Below are 25,673 nucleotides of genomic sequence, written 5' to 3' on the forward strand. Positions count from 1 at the left end.
AACTGGTGTCCAGATTCAGCCGCTGCTGAAACTGACCGCCAGTTCTGACTTACATACAGAATCAACTTAAGAACCCCAAGCGTCCCCAAGTCAGCTGCTGCTGAAACTGATCAGCAGCTGATTCCAGGAAGCCCGGGGCAGAGTAACTCTGCCTCAGGCTTCCTGTAGTCAGCGCTGGTCAGTTTCAGCAGGAGCTGACTTGGGGACACCTGGGGCAGAGCAGCTGGGGTGCTGCTGGGTTGCTCCAGTAGCACCGCTCCTCGGCGCTACTGGAGCAACCCAGCAGCACCCCAGTTGCTCTGCCCCAGGCGTCCTGATTCAGCCGCTGCTGAAACTGACCAGCAGCGGCTGAATCAGGACGCCTGGGGCAGAGCAGCTGGGGTGCTGCTGGGTTGGTCCAGTAGCGCCCAGAGTGGCGCTGCGGGACCAACCGGCAGCGCCCCAGCTGCTCTGCCACAGGCATCTGGAGAAAAGCCTAGTCTGCTGGGGGGGCGTACTAGCTGCGCCCTCCCACTCCAGCAGACCAGGAAGACGCTGGCGGCGGACCGAGACGCACCGTGGTCCCGCCGCCTGGGTCCTCCGCGGCTTTGCTCCCAGTCTCCCTGGTCTGCTGGAGCAAAGCCTCTGAGGACGCCAGCAGCGGGACAGCCGCGGGGCGTCTGGGCTGCCCCGCTGCCGGCTTCCCCGTGGCTTTGCAAAGCCGCGGGAGGGCTCGGGCAGCGAGGCAGCCCAGGCGCGCCTGGGCTGCTCCGCTGCCGGTTTCCCCGAGGCTTTGCGAAGCCCCTCCCCCTGCCCGAGCCCCTCCGCGGCTTTGCTCCATGTCTTCCTGGTCTGCAGACCAGGGAGACGCGGAGAAAGCCCCGGAGTACACAGGCGGCAGGACCGCGAGGTCCCGCAGTCCGTGTCCTCCGGGGCGAACTCCGTTCGTAACTGCGGATCCGACATAAGTCGGATCCGCGTAAGTCGGGGACTGCCTGTACACTACTCCCACACACAGTATACACTTAAACAGCAGGAGATGCTGTGAGCAAATGAACATTTATATACGATCAAACATTTTCATGACAAAAAATGTACATCAGTAACATACTAAGTCTAAATTGTGAGAATCTATTTTAAATTTTTATTTGCAGAATTGTATCTGTGTTGGTCCCAGCATGCAAGAGACAAGGTGAAGTAATTTTTGAAGAGGCTTTGAAACCAAGAAAGTCCATTTTTTCTTCCACTACAGTGTTGCAACCTATCTTAGCTTCTTCAATCTCAAATCAAACGAAGCAGACAATGCTTAGGGACTTTCTTTCCACAAGGAAGGCCATCTAGCCTTGTTCTTGTTTAAAGAAATTTCATTTTCACCTGTGAGCATTGAAAGTCATGTTATCATGACATCCAGTAAGTAAGCAGAGGCATGTAATATGTATTTTACTTTTTCTCCTTGCCATGCTGCATACTGCTGCCTCTCTCTCCCTCCCCCTGCCATCCTCCCACACACCATTTCTGCTATCCTCTCAATTTTTCATCACATCCTGACATCAGCTATATTGCATTCAGCCAAGCCTGTCTTGTCTAAAAAGAAAGGATCCAAACAAATTACACCCTTTACCAAAATGTGACCCATGGTTAAAGCAGCAGGTGGTGTAGTCAGCTTGCAAACCAAAACATCCATTTGTAACTAACCACTGCTCCAAAAACACTAACAGAAAGCTGTGTTTAACCCATCTTTTCTATCCTGTTTCTCCTCCACCTTCTGTTTGTCAAAAACAGGCTAAAATGAAAGCCCTTCACATATAAAAAATGCAGAGTAAAATGAACACTTTCCTTTTCATCAACAGAAAGTGAATACAAATAAGTGATATTTTAACTTCAAAAAGAAAGACTTTGCCAGGATTTAATTATGTTTCTTTCTTTTACATAATCACTAACTACTTTCAGTTTTTTTAAGTAGGAAAGCCATCAATTTGCTTTGCATACTTACTTTAAATAGTTTAATATAGTCAAGAATTTTAATACAAGCTTCTTTTAAACTAACTTTGAAAACCATTTCTTGTTTGCTAAGGTGCCAGCTTTTGAACATGTATTTTACATAGGCATTATGTTGACTATATTGTTTTACATGGAATAAGTGGGCCAAAGTCGTTAATATAACATAGCATTAAACATTAAACAAGGTTTGGAATTTAGAGACCATGTCATACAACATAGACTAAATTCTTTAGCTTATAAAAAAATATAAAAAGAAAAAAAGTTTAAAAGTACTAAGTGAAGCTTTTATTTTTCCCCTGCGTTTATCTGGAGAGATTTTTGGAATGGAAAAAGCTACCTTCTTTGACAGGCTCTTAAATAGTATTAAAGATGGAAATAAGTGGCCTGATGAATTTAAAAAAAAGTTGAGATAAGCTGCAGCTGTTAAAATCGGATCCAGTTTCATTACAGGTGCTGTTTAGGATTTGGCTGAAGCCAGTAGAATTGGCAGTGTTAATTCAGTCTCTCTTTTTGGTCCAATCTGATCTGAGAATTGGGGGATAAAGGCCTGGTGTGGCAGCCACAAGGATGAAGCTCACTTTAGTAGCCTCCATCTGTTCTTCCCTTTCTAGCACATCCCTCCAAAATTACCTTCCTTGAAAGCCATAAAAAGGGAATGAGGCAGGATAGCTCATCCCTTCCCCCTCATTTTGTAGGCCAGTTAAGGTTAATATTTGACACCTGTTTTTGTTTACTAGTTTTCCATTCAACATCTGTTTTTATTAAACAGGATTTTAATCTAGTATTTAAGTTCTGTTAGTACATTTGTTTAGACTAACTTAATTTGTCTCTCATTTGTACTTTTTTCTATTAACATTTGTAGGTTATGACAATTTATGAATTCTACTTTGAGCTTAATCAAGATTTTAGGTCTTATCATTACAGCAGGTCCTCAATCCTGCAAACCGGTGTTTGTCTTCATCCATATAAAGCTCCCACTGAAACAGTCACTGTGCTGCTCAGTAGAAAATTCTCTTGTGTGGGAGTGTGATCAAACTAAAGGAAAGCTGGAGGCAATGGGGTAGACACCTTCAGTGTCTGCTGCAACCTCTTTCCCAATATAGGAAGAGAGTGACAATGTCAGGGAGGTGAGTGAGGCAGGACGGACCAGTTCTCAGCAGTTAGGATTCATACTATAGGCTGAGTGGCAAAGGCTCAGGGCTCCCTGCAGCTTCTGCCTCCAATGCTCTTAAATGCCATTTGGATAGGGTGCTAAATTTTGGCCACAGTGCTAGTGCTACAAAACCTAGACCTCATAATAGTAGCATGTATGCAAGCATAATTTCCTCTGCAATTTAAAGCCTGGACAAATTCACATTTAAAACACAGAAAGGAGAGTTAAACTGTGAAGAAGTAACAAAGAATAGAGAATTAAAGCATCTCCAGCCTCTAAATCTAGAAGGTTTAATAAATGCATCCGGAGGAGGTAGAAGGACCCACTCAAATGAAGACCCAGATAAGCTATAGACATCGAGCAGAGGTAGGATAAATTAAATTACTATGCTGACTGATGCTGGTGGAGCAGCTGCCAGCTCACATCAAGTGCCCCACGCCTCAGTGTACACTGACAAATACATATTTTACCAGTATTAACACAGAGATGAGCCAGACTGGTTTCCAGCTATACATTAGATTTAGAAAGATGTGTCTGGACTTTGTGAAATACTAGAGCTGCTGCATGTGTTAATCTCACTTTCTGTATCCAATAGTATAAGGTAAATATGTACATGTCTGCAACTATAATTGTAGTAATGTTTTCTATGAAATTGGAAGCCATCCTTCCCCACAGTCAGAAGAAAAAAGTACTACCAAGTGCGAAGTACTAGTTTACCCATGAGATATTGCCTGCCCAACAAAAGAAGACTTACTAGACAGAAGATGAACTATTGTGAAACATCAACGAACAGAAGAATTTACTGACTGATTTCCGCAGACCCATGAAGAGGAGAAATGCAGATAGTTGTCTTCTTGAACTCTAGGACAAGGGAATAAAATTCCCTGATAGGGAGAAACTGGATTGCAATGCAGCTTGGACTTTGAGAGGGCAAGAGTTCTAAGCATATGCTAGAGATCCCCAGCTGTTTAGCCTGGGTTGCCCAAATTGAAGTTGGCATGTCTCCAAACATTTTGCTTCAGTGATTTTGCATGTTAACCAAATAATATTCCAATGGAAAACTCTCGACTAACTCTGTACCCATACACAAGCTCTGAATATTTTCACTTAAAATAAAGCTTAAAGATACTATCAACCAGCTCACAGTCAAATAGTAATACCTCAGAATATTACCCTATGTTTACCTAGATGAAACAAACAAACGGGCCTTATAACATGAAAGTTGACAAAATGTGGGTCATACCTTGATGGGAAATGTTCCAGATTCCTGAAACACTTACAGAAATGCCCTGCCAGACATTTTTTGCTATAATCAGGGGAAACTAGCAGCAATATCTACCCTGATCACAAGCATGTGGGTGCATGATGGGGAGAAAGATGATGTCCAAAACAAGAATTTAGAAATGTGTCATGCTGCACCTACTTACAAACCTCACCGCCATCACATGCAGTATGGGGTAATGTTTTACATTGGAGATGGAATGTCCACCGATATTCTGTGAACATTATATCTTGTCTAAATGACAGACTGGTAAGTAACAAAGGTAAAGCTTATATTGATTAATATCTACAAATCCCTGTTAACTTTGCCCATCCTGCTGTGACTACTTCAGTTCTTGCCAACCTAATTGGTGACCATTAATATCTCCATCTGCATTGTTAATGTGAGTGGGCATCAGTTGCCAACCTACAACTTCCTCTATGACCCAAAGCAAATGCCAAGCTCACAGTGGCAGATGGACAATACAGTTTTTACCCAAAAGTGACTGATTTCCATGCAACTGCTGTCAGTTGTCAGAGTAGCAGGAGCTTGAAACTTTCATGAAGTCTCAGTATTAGTAGTCTTTGTTTGATATGCACAGGCCATGGGAGAAAACTTGCAGAAGGCCCAGTGGAATTTTTGGAAAGTTTGATTGGAGGAGTGTCTAGAAGACTGACATCAGTCAGCAAGCTGGCTGAGTGGGACTTGACAAGTCCAGTCAGTGTAAACAACTTCTGACCAAACTTTCTATTAATTAATTCAGGCAACTGCTAAGAAATTGATCTCCAGCGGCTATCGCTGACAATGAATCCCTGGATAGTAGTCAGAGGAAATTAAACTCTGCTAGGAATTCAAATCTGCTGGTAATGAACAGGAGGTCACTATTAAAAACCCAAGGACCTCATTCAAGTGCTGGATCAAACCAGGAACAATTGCTGGAGACAATTACAAAGATAGACTTTCCAGGCTCTGTCAAAATGAATAAAGATTTTTCTGTAGTTTTCAGCCTCAGCAAAAAAGGGTTTTTCAGTCACTGCAAATGCTGTCACATTCTAGCTCAAGGCTAATGGCCATGTACAAAATTTGGATAAGTCTTTTCGTCATGCAGTCAAAATTGAAGTTGAAGAGGTGACAGGCCCTAGTGTGAATTAAAATTTGATGGCTCCTTTCTCAGACAGAGCTTGACCAAGCTGCAAAGCTTATGCAAAAACAGAAGAAAGCTCAGCTCCAGAGGCCGGAATTCTATCCTGATGGAGCTCTTATTTCAGATAGAACCCAAGCTTCCAGCTTTAGGGCTGTCAACTGGATAGTGGGCAGTTATCCTGGAAACAAAGAGCTGCTGCAGGGCAAAGCTCATAACCATTCCAAAACCAGGAATATGGGCTGGAAGATATCCAGGTTCTACTTACAATCTGATCGAGAGCAATTCTGATGCACATTAACAAGGCTGTTGAACTGTCTCTTTCATGTTGGTTTCAGGTGACAACAGTGCATCCAAGATCAAATCATTTACCTAAACACAAGACATTGAAGATATCCTTGAGAAATTTGTGCCATTCTGGGGAATCTGTCAGCTGCAGATTATGCTGACTGGCATGTAAGGCTGCCTGCCAAGTGGCTGAACACTAGTCCCTGGAAACCCATGATGTAGTTTATCATGGAAATTATAAATTGGGCCCTTAAACTCATGTTCCATTTTGATCAATTTCACAGACACAGGATTTTAAAGATAGCTGAAATCATGAAATTTATCAATTAAATCTCAAATGTCACAGAGTTATAATGGTAGAAATTCTGGCCCAAAAGAGTTTTTGGGAGACCACAAGGTTATTTTGGGTAGTGGTTGCAGTATGGCTACTCTTACTTCTGCACTGCTGCTGCTAGTGGGGCTGTCTTCAGAATTGGTTTGCTGGAGAGCTGTGACTGCAGGTAGGGAGGCCAGCTCTGAAGGCAGAGCTGCTTTCAGCTGTAGTGCAGAAGTAAGGGTGGAATGGTATGGTATCACCACCTTTACTTTTGTGCTACTGCTGGTAGAGCACTGCTTTGAGGGCAGGACTCCCAGCCAATAGTCATATCTGACCAGCTCTGAAGTCAGCACAGAAGTAAAGGTGGCAATACTGCAGCTCCTCTAAAATAACTTCCCCGCTTTCCTTGGAAATACCTTTTGGGTCAAGAACCCCAATTTGAGAAATACTGGTCACCCCTGTGAAATCTGTACAGTATATGATAAAAGCACAAAATGTCTGATATAGTCTGTAATGCATGGCCATGAATTTGGTAGGGCCCTAATTTGGAGCTTTGTCTAACAAGCTGGAGGCAAAGGTAGCTGGTATGCTTACACATCTCCTTAACTGACTCCTCCTAGGATCCATTCTAGCTCCTCTGCTTTTCAAGATATATATTTATGACCTATCAACATTAGACCAGTAAGTATGTATGGATGACATCTGACTTGTTCGCGTGAATGGTGCTCCAGACTGTAAGTTAGCCTACTGGTCCCATCTACCCTGCTAATGGTAATCTCCCCCATATTGCCTTCCAGGAAAGTAGAGGCAAATATTGTACTAATTGCTCTAGTTTAGTGCTTCGGTGTAATATTGTGTAACGGTTTGGGGCAGAAGTCTGCATGGAGGGCTGAACAGTCACCATATGAACATCTAATTTGGCTCTTATAGCACCTTCAAAGTTTTGACAGGATATTACACTGAAAATTACAAGGAGAACTGGGATCTATGAAAGCAACCTGCTGCACACAATGTTCACAATGATTCCACTGGGTGCCAGTAAGCACACACTTCCTATAAGATCTGCCTGCCTCATGGACACACTTACGCCTACAGTTCCTGCTGACTTTCTGCTACGATTCTGCAATATTCTTTTGCAGCCACTGTTCATATTCTCATGTGTAGTGCTGCCAGAACAATGCCAATCTTGGCTGAATGGCATATCAGGGCTGACAGCAATATCCTAGCAGAGTGGCAGCAAAACTGGCATTAGAGACAGTGCAATGCTGAAATGTGTCAGCATGCCGAACTGACATCCATCTGTTTGTAGTCTGGGATGCAGATCCTGAACTAGGATTAATAGGTTGCTGATTGGAATGGCTGGAGTTGCTGCCACAATGCTGAAGTTTGCTTACCCCTATCTTCAGTGTGTCTATGAGAAAGCGATGCAAATGGTGAAGCATGTGATGGAGCGTGTAATTAGGAAGTAGGAAGGTGTTGCAGTCCACCTTCCAACCCTCAATATGTCTGTTCAGCAGTTAGGTGGCTGAACAATCTGGATATTCATTTGTGATGCATATAAGATTAAACACATTGCAAAGGTAAGGTCAGATGAAGAACATCTCACACTTTGTGCCTCCTGTACAAAGTGTGAAGGAATAAATGAGGGAAGGGAAAGGAATTAATATTATGGATACATACGCTGGTAAGTAAAATCTAAGCTTTGGGTAGATCTGTGAAACAGCCTGGATCCAAAGAGAGTACTACATTTTGAAAGAAAAACAGTACAATAAATAGGCCAAAGTATTCATGCCACTAAAACTGAAATCAAACTATGTATGTGATTTTTAAAAGTATAAAGAGTTGTTTATAGACAGCAGATGTCAGTCATTGGAATGAATGATGTTCCCAGAGCTTAGAACTTTTTAAAAAATAATTAAACAGTACTAGCTTTTATGAAATCATGTTTGAAGAAGATTTTTTTAATATATTAGATTTAAGTACATGAATTAAATAGAGATGAAATACACAGCTAAGTTACCTGCATTCTATATTGCCTTTCCTTGTAATAAGTCGAGGAGTACTGCTGTTATGGAGTGATAGAGACTCTACAGTAAAGATTGAGATACAGATTTCAGTTTAGCAAAAGCTTTAAGCCTTTATTTTGGGTTTTAATGTCAATGAAAATAAATGATAGGAGTTAAGCCCTAAAATGTAGGGCATTTGATTCTCCATTCACAGGATTGCTTGATGCAAAAAAGGATTGATACAGGAAGATTAACTAGTTCAAAAGTTACTGCTTTGGGCAATTGTTCACTGGATTGTCTCACTTTTCTTTGTACCCTTTTTTCAAAGGGTCTAAAATCCTTAGATTTGTCCATATTGAAGAGTTTACAATATGGGAGGGAATATATCCCAAAACACTTCTAGGAAGTTATTTCTGCTAATTCTGTAATCCAAGAGTGTAGATTAGGGAGTTCCATGGCAAATTGTGTTTTCCTTCTTAGTTTCTTCTCTGAAGATTACATTGTCATTTGGCCTTACTGGCTGTGGAAGACTAGACAGGACATCTTCTGAACACTCTCCATGCTTATAATAGCTATTTATTATTATTTATCACTATTGTTGACTTCTATATATTCTTACTGGACTATTAGGTTTGAAGGGAGGTGCATCTCAAGAGTTATTCAATGACTCCCTAACCTCAGGCCCTCCTCTTCAGTATATCCACATTTGGGAACAAAAAAGACAAAGCTCAAAATCTGAACTCCAGCTCTTCTTTGGGGGCTGTGATCCAGGAAAGTACTTAAGTATGTACTTATCTTAGAGCCATAGTCACCAACATGTCAATCGCGATCGACTGGTCGATCCTGGAGGCTTGACCAGTTGATTGTGAGGCTTTGGGGGACCCCCTCGCTGTTCCCCACCCCCAAGATGAACGCCGTGTTGATGCTGCCTCCAAAGACAACAGAGGTAGTGTAGGCTTCCTATGGGGTCAGGGGGAATTCTGCAGAATTGTGTGGGCTGCTCTTTCCCCAACCTTGCAACAGCCGGTGCAATACCTAAAATGTCTGTTTGTTGCACACCGGGGACTTTGTTCCCCTGCTGCCTTCCTTCACGTGGGAGAAGGGGTGGGAGTGCAGGACTGCGCCAGTTCTGGCTGCTTGGGCAGCACACACTGCCGTGGAGAGCGGAGGAGCAAAGCACACGTTGCCTAAGCGGTTGGTACTGGCATGGGCACGGTCTGGGACTCCCCCTCTGCCCTCCCCCTGCACAGGAAGGTAGCGGGGGAATGAAGCAAGGCACGCGCTGCCCCAGCAGTTGGTGCTGGCATGGTCAAGGACTCCCCCTTCCTTCGTGTGGGAAGGCATCAGGCATGCGACAGACCAGCGTTTCAGATACTGCACTGCTATTGGGGCATGGGGGAGCAGCCTGTGCATTTCCTGGGCCTTGGTATGCAACTGCAGGATCCCCAGGTACCAGTCCCTGTCCCCTCTCTCCCACCTAGACCCCCACAAGTACCCTGCCCCAGCACCCTGTCACCTTCCCCCACCAGCACAGTTCGGGACACATTAGTAAGGTTTGAGGGGTTTGGAGAGATTGTGTTTTTGTATCTCACTTGTGTGGCCCCGACTGACTTTTCTGAGGGTCAGTGACCCCTGACTCAAAACAGGTTCCCCGCCCCTCTCAAAGACAATGCTGAAACCTTTTGTGTTTGACATAATATTTTATTTAAAAATGAAGCCTGGCTAACATGACCCCAGTTGGGGCCAAGCCTACATCTGGCCACAGCAACATAACTCTCCTGTACTCCCCACCCCGACCCCAAATCTGAGCCTATCGTACACTGCAACCCCCTGTCTGAGCCTCTCATATCCCCAAACTCCTGCACCCCCACATCCTCAGTCTTCTGGCACAACACTCTTGCACCATTCACACACTGCAAATCTGTGTCATGAGCCCATCATACTCCCAACCTCCCTGCCCTGAGCCCTTCACACACCCCAACCCAAACTCCTGCACCCTCACATCCACAAGCCTGTGGCTTGCTCAGCACCCCAACCCTCCACCTGAGCCCAACACTCCCCATCCTGGAGCCCCCTCCCTGAGCCAGCATCCCCTTCTCCACATCCTCCTGCATCCAAATTCCCTCCCAGAGCTTGCACCTCTCACCTTTCCCACACCTAAATCCCTCATTCACACCCTAGAGCCCAGACCTCCTGTCTCAACCCAATGAGGCTAGACTGTAGGAGTTTTTCCAGCAAACATGCTCTTTTGGCAGCCCCTGTATTCCTCATTCCACGAGGAATGAGGGGGCTTCCAAAAGAAGGGGTTTTTCTGACATTTGGCCCAGTCTAGACAGGCAAAATTTCAGAAAAATTTCTTCCAATAGCAGAATTGAAAAAAGCGGCAGTGTAGCCGTACCCTGAGAATGTATAAGGGCCAGGGATAGCAAATGATGGAGAGAAAGGGAACAGAGATGGCGGGGTCTCAAGGAAGAGGTGAGGTCTTGGCTTGTCCTGACATTTAAAAAGTGATCTTGGGTGTAAAAAAGTTGGAGACCACTGTCTTAGAGCATGCATCTAGGCCTATTGAATGTTTTGTTAACCGCTTGAGGAAGATACCTGAGAAAATAAGCATGTTCACAGGCTTAAAATTAAAAATATGTTTAAGTGTTTTGTTCAATCATGGACTCTGGATCAGATCCAAGACTCACTCAAGTCAATTGGGTGGGAGTGGTGCTTTCCTCTTACTTCATCCTATATCAGTGGATTGTGCTGTCATTGTACATTGCACTGTGAATACCAGACAGAAAAAAAACGCATAAATGCTGTAACTTGCAGAGAAATTTGTTTTTGTTTTTGCTTAGATTTGTTTCATATTTTCAGAAAGAAAATGTCACTGATTAGTAGAGCCCTGCACAGACAAAATTTTGTATCCACACGTGTATCTGTATCCACAAAAATGAGCCACGGATCTCTGCACCAAATAGCCACCAATATTTGTGGATTTTCAGGGCTCTAACTAGTTTCTGCTAGTGAAATGACAGCTATGGTTAAAAGCTAAGGGAGTTCAAACGTAAGTTTTTTCTGTATGGAGCTCCCTTATTTGTCTGTTACACTTGACTGAAAAGAAACATTCCATGGAAGATATGAAAGAGCAATGAATGATGGAAACAAAAAGTAAGACAGCCTGGAAACTTGCAGCTGAGCTTTAACTTCTATGTGCAGTTGTTTTACCTTATCAGATAAAACTGGTAACAAGCCTGTTGTTGAAATGACAAAGCAGGATACACCAGACAATTCTGTCCATAAGAAAACAAATTAACCAATCAATCCCAGGAAAGTTAGAAATTGACAGCTTGTCTGAAATCCACATGTTCAGGGAATCAAAACTTTTTTTAATTTTGGCACAGAGCTCCTGCTGTTATTGTGAGGTGTTTGATCTTGCAAGGTTCCCTTAACTTCTAGTGACTTCAATGAAATAATTTCAAAATATTTCATCTTCTGTTTGTAGTAACTAGCTTCATCATACCCCCCCAAAAAAAGAAGAAGAAGAAGTTGTGTGGTATTGACTGGAAATGGGAATTTTTCCAGAGAGTGCTGAAAGAGGTTTTATAAGGAAGTTAGTTTTCTGGTTATGATTTGATCAGCAACCCAGGAGTGGGGTGAAACAAAGGTGCACCCATTGGGCAAGAGACAGAAAAGCACTCCACACATGTATTGTAATTTGGCATTTTCTTGTAAGCGTGACAGGCTGCAATTTAACAGCCATGGATGAGCTTGAGCTACTGTGAAAGGTGCATAAGATATTTTAAGTTCAGCCATTCTGGTATGGACCTTTCCAATTTTTGTGCAAGATAAAGGGAAGCCAGTGAGATTCCAGTCTTCAAAAACGCAAGCTGTCCCAATTTCTGAAGAAACTGTGTGGCAGTGAGTACTTCTGTGTTAAATTAAAATTGCACTAGGTTCACACTGTGCCTGCCATGTTATACTCATCTCATGTTGACTGACATATAATTACCCCAAGCTAAACATCAGTGACAAGCTCCTAGCCCCATAGACCTCTGAACATTCTCTGCATTTCAAAGAACATGGGTAACCTAGCTTTGTTGACTCTACACCAGTTACACATGAACCAAAAAGGAAGAATGCTCTATATACAAGTTGAAAGATAATGTTTCCCATTCCAATGACATATCAATGGATGACAAGAAAAACTCAAACAAGAGTTTCAAGTCATCTATACATAACAGTAATTGCTATAAAATAAGAATTTCAGAATTGCAATAATGAGATGTCACATTTTGGGATCTGTTACAGACCTGAGAAGATCTATCAGCCTTTTTCCTATAATCCCAAATGCCTCACAGTCTTTTGCTTCTGTTGCTTGCTGACTGGAACACCCACAATCAGCAACAAGTATGCACTGTCTTCATATTGGGCAGCCCAGGTTCAACGCTGCAATACTAAAGATTTCCAACTAACCCCAACCTCAGTTAACAACGGGTAAGGTGACACCACTCTACTCACCCCCATATTTTCCCTGAAATGGGTGTCCTAAAGTCTCTAGATGTGGCAACAGTCATGTTAATGCTTGTTTCTTCCTAAAGGAGAGAAACAGCAGCAGTTTCTTACTTCAGCTGTACAGGTTAGACCTTTATCTTCAGGACATGACCTGTCCCAAAGGAGGGAGTTTGCTGGACCAGGGAAGGTCAATTCTGGCCCCTCTGCTGATGGGCTCTGGACTCTCCAGATCTGTCAGCAGACCCCCTGGTTCTGCAGCCAGTTTTCCTGCCTCTGGGACACCAGGTCTCCAGCCCCTGGCCAGTTCTAATCCCCAGGCTTCATGACGCCAGCGCTCTCTGGTCCAGGGGTTCACTGGTCCAGCAACATCCCCCAGCTCTAGCTGTACCAGGGATGTTGCTGTACCAGGGAGTCCTGGACCAGAGAGGTCCAACCTGTACTTTCTAAACAGTTTAATCAGATTGGTTTAGAGTAAAAATAAAACAAATGTTTTTTATTACAAAGACAGATTCTAAGAGTATGTCTACACTACCCTGCTAGTTCGAACTAGCGGGGTAATGTAGGCATACCGCAATTGCAAATGAAGCCCGGGATTTGAATTTCCCAGGCTTCATTTGCATAAGCAGGGCGCCGCCATTTTTAAATCCCCGCTCGTTCGAACCCCATGCCGCGTGTAGCCGCGCGGCACGGGGTTCGAACGAGCGGGGATTTAAAAATGGCGGCGCCCCACTTATGCAAATGAAGCCCGGGAAATTCAAATCCCGGGCTTCATTTGCAATTGCGGTATGCCTACATTACCCCGCTAGTTCGAACTAGCGGGGTAGTGTAGACATACCCTAAGTGAGTACAAATGAAAGATTAAATCAAAGTGTTTCTAGAAAAATGATGTAGTTACCACAAAGCTAGACTTGGTTCAAGGTAAAATCCTCACCCACCAAGTGTTACCAACAAGGTATTTGAACTGTCCTCCAGCATCAAATGAGGGATAGGGGGCACCAAGAAGTCATTAGTTATAGTCCAATGAATCATCAAAATGTGTTCTTTATCAGAAGACCTCCAGATAAAATTATTTCCAGCTATGAATCATAGGGGGGTCTGTTTTGAAAGAAGTTTCCTGCTACTTACTCACCCATACCTCCCCCCTGCTGGAATTGTGTCTGCTAGTCATTTAATTCCTTCCTTCTCCCATGTAACTGAATGAACATTGAACATAGTATGGTCGGTCAGTCTCCTCTTCCAGCATGATAGTGTGAAGTTTGCTTCTAGCTCCCCAACCCCGCCCCCGCCTTAGTTTGATGGGTCTCTTATGCAATATGTAAATACACATTCTAATCAAAAACACTTTGGCAGTAACTCCCTGGTGGGAAAGGCTACATTAGTCTGGGGTGAGATCATTTCTGCTTGGCAGGCAAACAGTTTAAGAATTCTAATTTTAGTACACGTCCATAACTTTGGATCAGTTGCTCGCACCTACCTAATGCAATATTAATAGCCAGTGAGTCATGAGCTTTTCACTGGCACCTTACAAGGCATATTTTGTATGTATTTCAGTAGCATGTAGTCACAGGAGAGCACTTTTGCAGGTTCACCTACTTACTCTTACTTTGAAATATGGAAGAGAAGCCAAATAGAGCATAGGAGCTAACCATTTCAATTTCATGAGAAGTAAATTTTAGAATATTCTATTTCCTGAGACATCCATTCTCTGGCCCCACTTCATCCCCTTTTCATTCCGTTTTTAAACTGATTTCTAATTCAACTATTTTTTAAAAATAGTTATTGTTTTGGTAATAGCTGCCACTAAAATGTACTTACATTTAAAAAAAAAGAAAAAGTAATGCCATGTCAGTAAATAATTAAAGAATTTTAATGTAACATCATGTTTGTTTCTCCATGGAGTATGGCAGGTGGGAAGGTTCCTGTTCACTACTACAGTCTCCAAGTTCCACTCCATCTCTTTCATTTTTGGTAATGCTAACATTAATATACACCATTTACAAAAAACAATCATTTCCCCCGGGGAACATTTATAAACGTTGTAGAAGGTTACTGATAACAAAGGCATAAAAAATTAACCTGGCCATTACCAATTTGCTTTACAATAGAAGGAGAGAACCAAGAGAAGTCACACAGGTAACTATGCAAGTCAGCAGGTTTAAAAACCCAGGAGGATCTAGTGAGACTACTAAGAGTCGAGACCCTTCAGGATTCTATCAAAACATTTCAACAGGTTTAATTTTAACCACCTGGGTAGTCCCACAGAAGATGAACTGTTTTGTGGCTCAAGACCTAGAAAAGTTCAATTATCTTATGACACTGGGCATATGTCTGTTCATGAGGAAAGAAGGTAATTTACTGCAGTGTTTGGAATATGTCTGGTACCATTACAGGAGAAGTCTTGGAATTACATGCCAGATATTATTTTGTTGTTCTGTCAAGGACAAATCACTGAGATAGGATCAGTGAGAGTCAGGCTTCAAAACAATCAAATTGTATTTGCTTTACTCAGACATATTTGCTTTTGCATACAGGTGCTGGTGTATGTCTGACTCCTAGTAGCAATATACTAAAGACTACTGAAGTGTGATGATGCAAAGCAGGAGGAACTATTCTGCTGTTGTTCTCTTCTATGTTATCATTTACCAGGTGATAGAGAGCTACATCAAGAAAAGGTAGCCAAATGGTGATTTGCAGAATTACACTGAGTGTCTCATTAAAGTAGTGGTACCTAGATCACCTTTTCCCTCTTGATTTATGAAGATCAGAGAGAACACACTGGAGGTACATGGATCTTGAGGTACCTAATTCAAGTAGCACTGAACAACTGATGGAGTGGTTTGTTCACTGACCAAGTATGTGATCTGCTCAAAGATTTTGCAGCTGGTCCTGCACAGAAGAATGAAAATAAAAATAGGAAAAAGATGGGCATTAATATTTGAAACTCACTAAATGTATACTTACTCTGTGCCTTTCATCCAGAACAACAGTAAAGTACATGCTGGAGGCAGCTGGAGCGCCATAGGGTATGGAATGGTAATAAATTCATCACCAAGTATCTACCCACTGACAGGTACTTTGTCAAACAGGATTTTAAAGAGAAGTGATGCGACATAAGAGTTCAAATGAAAGGCTGTTTTCATTATTTGAAGGGAAGATTACCAATGTGTTTATCCAAAATACCATCGCTAATTTCACTATTTAGAAAAAGAGTTAGCACTGATATTTTAAATGCACAGGATAGAGCATGGTGATTTAAATGCACATTGCTTAGCATGGTGATTGTGTGTGTCAGGGCTGTTCCCTACTCTGACACTCCAAGTGCAGCAGATGGGGACCTGCAAAGCTTAAAAAGAAAAAAAAAACGTTGTCCTTGCAGACACTAGTTACAAAAACATGCTCCTAGAATCACAATACACAGATTTTGAAGAATCACTGCCATCATCAAGTGATTTTTGTCCTTAAAAAAAACAGGGGTGAACACTTGAATCCACCCCCAGGGGTACCCTAAGCTCTATTGCCCCAAAAGAGCTTGAAAAAAGAAAAGAGAAAAACAAGCTGCAGTCTCTGGTAGCTGCTCTCTCAGTCTGAGGCATGCAGATACACACAGACAGATCTTCCTGGACACAAGAATCAAATCATCACCTTAAAAAGCTATTTTTGTATTACAAAACAAAAGGTAAACTTGATAAAGCATACTTGGTTGCTAGATGCTACAGAGTAACTAAGGAAAACAAATTAAAACACAGAGAAAAATCTCTGAGCACAATGCTAGATGGTAAATAGGGAGGGGAGGCATAGATTCACACAGAGCAGTTCAAACCAAACCATAACAAAGAAAAATTACCCTAAATGCAACTAGATTCACTTTTCCCTTTACTTACTTCCAATTTTCTCTTTGTTCAATCCACTCCCATGCCCCAAATTCCTTGGAGACATGGTAGACTTGCCTAGATTTAAATCATTCTGTGTCTCAACTCCTGGTTTTTCTCTCCCACACAAAGAAAGCAGGCAAGGAAGCTATATCCAATTCAAATTTCAACACTATCTCAACTGATTCTCCCAGCCCCTTGGCCAATACCTGAATGTAACCCCTTAGTCACCAGGTGCTGGTCAACACTCCTCCTGTCCACTACAGTGTGCTGTGTAGATAATTTGATAAGAAAAAAAGAGTCAAGTGATCCAATTACATCCAATACATATTTATAAGAAATGTATAGAGATGGTGGACCTGTAGTGGAATAAAATCTTTCAGTCATCCACTCTCTACTTGCTCCCTCTGTCAGCACAAATAGAGGGTATAAAAAGTGGTTATAGGGTTTGACATATTTGTATGCTACACACTAGCTTCTGTCTCAAAAAGTTGTACAGTCAATCCTTTTTATTCACATGGACCTGAAATATAATAATTTGCCCTTGTTAGATTAGACCTGAATGCATTCAAGTATTAACCAATAATACCGTTCCTATCAAAGTTTAATATGGAGGGGTTGGTTAAGACCAAATTAAAGCTTTGTGGGATTAATGAAGTAGCAGTAACAAAACATTTTCCAGAACTACTATATCAATCTACCCATCACTGCAGACTTCAAAGGAAAACTGTCTCAAGAAAGGGCATGGGAAGAAGTGTTATGTGAAGTGTATGACTTAGGCTTATACAATGTGACTGTCAAGATTGCTCTGACACAAACTCCCTCCTTGGTGTCACACCACAAATCACCCACACCCAGGTCGTTGAAATTTCTGGGAAACTTTACTTTACTTTTTTTTGGCAATAGAAACACATGCCTGAGGTTTGGGGCTGGAGACTGCTATTATTTCAGTCACATATTCAATTCCAGATGATCGGAAGTCATTGGTTATACCCAATTCAAAGCAAGAGTTCTAAGAGGCTCATAAGAGCAATTAGCACCACAAGTGTTTGGTTGGTTGGTTAAGTCATTAGGATGTGGCAGGTAGTGTGCAAGCCAGCTGACATCTCTGTCTAATCCATTCTGATCAGGATCTAACTTGTAAATGAAGTTAAGTCCCAACCTTCCCTGTGTATTTGGCTTGTAGAATTAGCCTGAAACAACATGGTGACTTAGAAGATATGTTAATAAGTGCCCGGGCAGGTTAAGTGTTCTCCAACATGTTTGCGTGTGTTGCCTTTTCGGATATCTGATTTGTGTCCATTAATTCTTTCCTGTAAAAAGACTGTCCAGTTTGGCCAATATACATTATAGTTGGGCATGACAGGCATTTGATGGCATAGATCACATCAGTGGATGTGCAGTTAAAATGAGCCCTTGATGTAGTGGCTGATGATGTTGAGTCCAGTGATGAAATCGCTGGTATAGATGTATGAGCGTAGTTGGCACCGGGGCCGATTGCAGAGGTGGGTTCCTGGATGTTTATGATGGAGGTGTGTTGCATGGCTACTGGAAAGAATTTGTTAGAGTAGGGGGTTGTCTGTAGGTGAGGATTGGCCTTACCTGCAAGGCCAGTGAGAGTGAGGAGTCAGGACAGGTTGTGGGTTGTTGATAATGCATTGGAGGGTTTTAAGTTGTGGGCTGTAGGTGATGACAAGTGGAATTCTGTTGTTTTCTCTTCTTGGCCTGTCTTGAAATAGTTCATATCTGGATACTCTTTTGGCTCTGTTGATCTGTTTCACTTCTCCGGGTGGGTATTTCAGTTTTAAGAATACTCTATATAGATCCTGTAGGTGTTTGTGTCTGTCTGTGGTATTGGAGCAAATCCTATTGCATCTCAGGGCTTGGTTGAATACAATAGATTGAGAAATGTGTCTGGAATGGAAGCTAGAGGCATGAAGGTAAGTGTAGCAGTCAGTAGGTTTTCAGTATAGGGTGGTGAAAATTTGTACATTATTTAATTGTACTGTAGTGTCAAGGAGGTGGATCTCTTGTGTTGATTGATCCAGGCTAAGGTTGATGGTGGGGTAGAAGTTGTTGAAATCTCTGTGAAATTCGTCAAGGGTCTCTTTCCTGTGGGTCCATATGATGAAGATGTCACCAATGTAGTGTAAGTAAAGTAAGGGTGCTACGGGGTGAAAGGTGAGGAAATGCAGTTCAAGGTCATAAAGATGTTGGCATATTGTGTATTTTGTATGCAACTTTTGCTTCTCCTGAGAAATGGATTTACACAACTGCATTCAATAAGAGGATTAACAAAGCAAAGAGGTCAAATGCTATTTTACATGGAAAATTCTTGCACACCATGGAAATACAAATTTTAAATGAATTTAGATTCAAATAATGTGAGACCCTCCTCCAGTAGTGGAAAAGTCTATATAGTACTTAAATTTAATTAGCTTGAAAATACAACTTAATCCTCATTTTCTAATTATGTGTGAAAATATCTGCCATGTGAAGAGGAATTAATACAGAATTATCATGAAAGCAGCTGTACTGATGTGTAAACAATTAGGGACAGACTCTCCCGCCTAGTATGGTTGCTTTGTGCCTCTGTCAAAGTAAACATTAAAGTCGGATCAGTTTAGGATAAGGCTTATCCTTTGGTGACCTGGAACAGACAGAAGCTCTTACACCACTCCCTCATCAACTCGGTGAATGTAGGGAGAAGGAAAAGACATGAGTGGAAAAAAAAACCCTGGGATTAACCAGTAAGACCCTAAATCATGCCAATCTGCAGTTTCACCCCATTCTAGCAGCTGTTTGCAGGATTCTCTTACATAGCCCTGCACTGAGCCTGCAAAGGAGTCAGGGGGATATACATGTAAGTCTTTAAACTTACCTTTACATGCTTATCCCTGCATTATATTTTTAAAAGATCAGCTTCATTCAACATTTGAGCTAAGACATCCGTTTGAGGATTGTATTAATTAAAAACATGTCCACAGATTATTGAGGAGGCAGAGAGAATAAGATTTATTTATACTTGTTTTTACTATTACAGGCAGTCCCCGGGTTACATACAAGATAGGGACTGTAGGTTTGTTCTTAAGTTGAATTTGTTTGTAAGTCGGAACTGGTACATATTGTAGGGGAAACTCTAGCCAAACATTTCTCCAGAGCTCAGTTTTATTCTCCCACACCTCACTTCCCTCAGTCCTTTATTCTCAAGCTGAGGTGTCTGCTGAGAAAAGCCGCTTCGCGTCTCCCTGCTCTGCTGGGGGGGCACTAGCTTCGCGTCTCCCTGGTCTGCTGGGGAGAAGCAGCTAGTGCGGGGTTGCCTCACCCCGTTTGTAAGTAGGGATCCGATGTAAGTCGGATCCATGTAACCCGGGGACTGCCTGTATTTCATGATTTTATTTCCCATATGATATCCAAGCACCCACAAAATAAGAGATTTCTACTATAGTAAAATAAACCCAAGGAAGCTTATTGTTAATTAATAACTTATTTTCATTTTAGTGATTTTTTGGTATAGCACCAACATTGTTTTTGGTATAGCTTTATACAAGACAGGAATCAGGGCTCAGAGGCACTCGTGTTCAGCATGTAAAGGTAACTTCGTTGACTTCAGTAAGAGTCTTTAATGGTAAATCAGGACTACATTCTGTCCCTAGGCACAGATGCGCAGCTCCCACAAAGAGCTGAAGTAAATAAAGTTGTAGGAAAAAAGCACTAGTACACATTACAGCCAAATAGATCCTACACAGCAAGTCTTCATCACCCAATCTTGATAAATCACTTGACAAGTTTTCTGGAGTAAAGACTGAAAGAAGAACTGCCCCCCCACACACACACCCCAACTCAGTGGGAGGATTACTATTGACTTTAATGGAGGTGGGATTGTATCAAGAAAGTGGGCAGTGGTTTGGTCCCAAATATTATAACATTTTGTGTATTCAGGGTCTAATCCAATGGGAAGCCAATTGGAGATTTTCCCACTGATGTTAGGGAAGAGGATCAAACCCCCATATGTCTTAAAAATACATGTAGTACAGTACTCCCATAAATGTTTGTGTCAATCTAAAAAAAAAAAATCACACTTGAAATTATGTTTTGGAAGGACATACTTTGAAGGACCTGATTTGCATTTCAACTACAGCCAAGCCATTTTCTTGGTGCTACTCAAACTTGAATGACACTTTTTTAAGGAATAATTGGGATAGCCCCATGTGCATTTGCAGCTGATTGCTTTTAAATTTGTAATGTTACAGCATGACATGAGATAATGAAAAATTTATCCAGAATTACTGTGAATTTATGATGTACCTTATGGGACCTTTTTCCATTTAAATTGGATGCTGGCAGAGATGATAGCTTGATGTCTAAATATATACTTGAATTTAATCATGTTTCTGCCATTCCCCCTCCCGTATGAAAACAGTATCAGAGGTCCTCTTAGAAAGAAAGTATCTGAATGTTTGACTGAAATACTGAAGAATCATGGTAACACTTGATGTTTGATACATCAAGGTAAATGTTTGGTTTTGGGGAAAGAGTAGGGGATAATTGAGATTGACTGGGGACAGGGGGAAAGCTATGAAAAGACCACCACGTAATTATGAGCTATTGCTATATCTGGTCCTGTTGCTCCAGATCCTGAGCCAGTATAAAGCAAATGTACTTCATTGACTTTAATAAAGTTAACCTAATCAATGTAACTGACAAGCTGAGAGGTAATTTAGGTGTCCAAAATAAGAACCCTCCACTTGTCACAGGGCAGAATGACCTACATCAGGTCAAGACAACATGTTATGGTATGCTCTTTACTGTTCACACTTGGGACCATTGACTGGTTTTGTTCAGCACTTAGGGTACGTCTAAACTACAGGCTTTTGTCAACAGAGGCTTTGTCAACAGATACTGTCGACAAAGCCTCTGTTGACAAAGAGTATCTAGATTATATCCAGTTCTGTCGACAAAGCAAGCTGCTTTGTCGACATGAGAGTGTAGATGTAATAACACCTTCTGTTGAAAGAACCCAGTCAACAAAAGGCAATATTCCTCATAGAATGAAGTTTATCACCGTCGACAAAACTGCCAAGTTCTGTCGACGTTATGTCGACAGAACTCAACGGTAGTGTAGATGCAGGTGTAGTTTTGTCGACAAAAGTTCACTTTTGTCGACAAAACCCTGTAGTCTAGACACAGCCTTAGTGCCAGATTGTCTTGGTCTCTGCTCAGGGATTTTGAACACCACATTACAAATAACTAAAAGCACTGAGTGAGGTAACTGATTAGTAGCACTATTTGGCAGTCATCAGTTTATGTGGCAATTGAGCCTCCATTTTTGCTAACTCCTTATTAATGGTTAATAGTCTATCACGTTAGGTAGCTCCATTATGATGGAATTTTGTCATGTTCCCTGTCAGTCTGCATCATTTATGGGGCTAGTAAGGAAGTAGTTCAGTTAGGATGTTCCTTTCCATTAGAAAATAAGGTTTCAGCAAAACTGGCATAAGAAAATAAGAACAGCCAGATTGGGTCAGACCAAAGGTCCGTCTAGCCCAGTATCTTGTCTTCTGACAGTGGCCAATGCAAGATGCCCCACAGGAAGTGAACAGAACAGGTAATCATCAGGTGGTCCCTCTACCATCACCCATTTCCAGCCCCTTACAAACAGGGGCTAGGGAAACCATTCCTACCCATCCTGGCTAATAAGTATTGATGGACCTAACCTCCATGAATATAGATAGAAATGTAGCCGTGTTAGTCTGGGGTAGTTGAAGCAAAATGCAGGACAATGTAGCACTTTAAAGACTAACAAGATGGTTTATTAGATGATGAGCTTGCTGAAAGTGTCCGTCTGCTATGTACATTGGACAAACATCTCAGACACTTCGCCAAAGGATTAATGCCCACAAAACAGATATCAGACAAGATCACAAAGAGAAAACAGTTTCTTGCCACTTTAATCAAAAAGGACACTCTCTAAATGACTTAGCCACCTGCATTCTGCTACAAAGACCTTTTACATCTGCACTTGAAAGGGAATCCTCTGAACTGTCATTCATGTTAAAATTCGACACTTGCCAACAAGGACTTAACAAGTCTTTGAACTTTCTCACCCATTACCAAGACAGTTTCCCCAATTATCACCTGTAATACCATTAACTCACAAACATCCCACTCTCCCTACCTTTAATATCAGCAATTCACAGACACTTACCTTCCTTCCTCCCCCTTCCCACCCCCCCGCATCCCCCTTCTGTTCTGCAATGTGATTTGTCCTTTTCATATTTGTTCATTTTTTTTAATTGTATCCTTTGGTATATATGGTTGTGACTACTTTCTTCCACTATTTGATCTGAGGAAGTGGGTCTGGCCCACGAAAGCTCATCATCTAATAAACCATCTTGTTAGTCTTTAAAGTGCTACATTGTCCTGCATTTTGCTCCATGAATATATTTAGCTATTTTTTGACCCTGTTCAAGTCTTCACAACATCCTCTAGCAAGGAGTTCCACAAGTTGACTTTGCACTGTGTGATGAAAAATGTCCTTTTGTTTGTTTTAAACCTGCTACCTATTCATTTTATTTGGTGATCCCTAGTTCTTATGTTATGGGAACAAGTAAATAACTTTTACTAATTCACTTTCTCCTTACCTGTCATGATTTTACAGACCTCTATCATATCCCCCCTTAATCTCCTCTCTTTTAAATTGAAAAGTCCCGGTCTTTTTAATCTTTCTTTTGTCAGCCATTTTTTAATGAATAATCTAAATGAAATAATATTAATCTTATTACCTAGGATAAGAATGATAGACTCTTTGTCCAGAGTCAACATTTTATCATCCCATACGTGCTGATTTTCAGCCACAGAGATGCATAGTAGTCAACTAGAAAAATTACTAAAACATTAAGAACTATTTTTCACATTACCTTGAACAAATTAAATCTAATTGGTCATTAATGTTATTACTTATCCTATGAATATTGCTGAGTGATTTTCTGAGGAGTGCCACACACACAATCTCCATGTAAACATCTCTGCCCTTAAACTGAAGCTATTATAATGCATTTTAATATTGTCACTCTGGACACTTGTCCATAAATTAAAAAAAAGGTAGTGTAATATTTGTCAAGTCTCTATTCCAAAAGCAATTTAAATAGCTCACTTGACTCTGTACTTCAAAATATTTCTTTACTCTAGCTCCTTTGCCAAAGTTCAAAAAAATTGGTGGCCAAATCTTATTAGCAATAGGATACAAATCAACTAATGTTAAAATTTGAATTCACACACTGGTACATTGTTGCTGAAGATCATTAATGATTTTCCTCAATTCTCTTGACTGTGTAATCTACAATAAATGCTACGTGTTGTAAAAATAGCTAATGCAATTTTAAGTTTCATTAACACAGGCACAGTATGCAAGTCACATGAAATGGTAACACCACTCTACTCAGTACTAATTAAGTCTTATCTGAAGTATTCTGTGCAATTTTGGTCACCAAATATAGCAAGTATGTGGTGAAACTGGAAAGGATCAAGAGGCAAGCAACTAAGATGATCAAAAGGCTAGAATGCACACCATATGAGCAAAGACTGAAGGAATTGGATAGGGTTAGTTTGGAAAAGTGGAGATAAAAGAGGGATATGAGAGTGTTCAGATACTTGAAAGGTTGGCATAAAGATGGAGAAAAGTTTTTTGTCAGAGAGGGCAGGACCAAAGGCAACGGGACTACAGCATAGCAAATTCATATTCAATCTCAGAAAAAAGCTTCTAACTGTAAGAACAGTCTGACAATGAAACAGACTGCTTTGAGAGGTTGGGGCTAGATTCTTCACTGGAAATTTTCAAAAAGAGGCTGAATAGGTAGCCATCTTAAATTATTTAGTCACAAGAAATCCTGCAGAGGATTAGACTAGATGATCCGTGTGGTTCCTTTTAAACCTACTGTTCTGATTCTATTTAAACATTCTTTTAAACACTTAAGACACTGTTCATGACAACAATCCAGCTGGGTATTGTCTTTTACACTTCTAGAATGACTTTTACAGGATATAGGCTACATCTACATGGCACACCACTGTGGGTGGAGAGTATGTGTTGCTACATGCTGCATCCAAACTATGGTGCATGGCTCTGAACATTAGGGAAGAGTTGCTGCAGCTCCCAGCAGCAGGACACTACTCTACTAGAAATAGCATAGATGGGGAAGGCAATGCTTGAGTGCAAAGAGAGCTTTGTAGGCTATACACCATAGGCATTCAAGTGGCTCTTCACTCTAAGGAGTGTGCAATGTTGAGTAGCCGTAGAGCCTCACCTTTTTCCATCCCTTGTTTCAGAGTATTCCTTGACAGCACAAAGAGAAATTTCGATATTCGATAGGAAAGATAATATAATATGGAATAAATATTACCTCCCTCACTCCAAAATTATAATTCTAGTTAGTTACTCTATAGTGAAGAACTTAAGACCTCTGTACCCTACATATTAGAATTCTCTACCTAAAAGATTTTGTCTCCGTGGCAGAAGCAATGACGACATGATAAGAGTGCAACATTTGATGACACCCCAAATTCCAAAGAGAAGTGCAATCACACCATTGATATTGCCCTACTTGCTACCTCTTTTGTGACCAAACCAAAGTGTCCACACTAGCCTATCACTGCCATCTTTCAAAATCTTCACTTCGCTCCTTATGACCATAACAGCTTCCTCACATTCCCCAAGTCTTTGGTGTGGATGCCTTTCTGCTAACCCTACACCTGTGTCTCTGATCCTTTCAGTTGTTCTTATCAGTTTAATATCTAAATATTGCCAGTTACAAGTTTTCAGCATTTCCTGACTTTATAAGGTACATAGTCGAGAGATTCCGTAGTTTGGGGGCCATTCTGAAACTGTGGAATGAATTAAGGACCTTCTCTAAGCATGAGGCCCTTATTTGATTTTGGAATTTCTAACAAATACAATGCAACAGAAGTTAAAAACCAAGATGCTCCAGTGCACACATTTCTGCTTTCTGAAGGGAGGATAAGAGAACGACCACCTCATAACAGATTAGCCACCCTGCTTAATGCGCTACTGGAAAATGCTCAGTTTTATGGTGATGAGCGCAATACAAGAACCAATCTAGAATACAACTAAGATTTAATAGGGGAACATGAGGAGGCCTC

General features: G+C 41.5%; 1 long non-coding RNA gene across 2 annotated transcripts in view; it reads right to left on the minus strand.

The window, feature by feature from the left end:
- Positions 1-25,673, minus strand: part of LOC142829440 (uncharacterized) — a 72,082-nt gene that overhangs the window by 36,266 nt on the left and 10,143 nt on the right. The window lies entirely within an intron of this gene.

This window comes from Pelodiscus sinensis, chromosome 5 (assembly GCF_049634645.1).
Source record: "Pelodiscus sinensis isolate JC-2024 chromosome 5, ASM4963464v1, whole genome shotgun sequence".
NCBI lineage: Eukaryota > Metazoa > Chordata > Testudines > Trionychidae > Pelodiscus > Pelodiscus sinensis.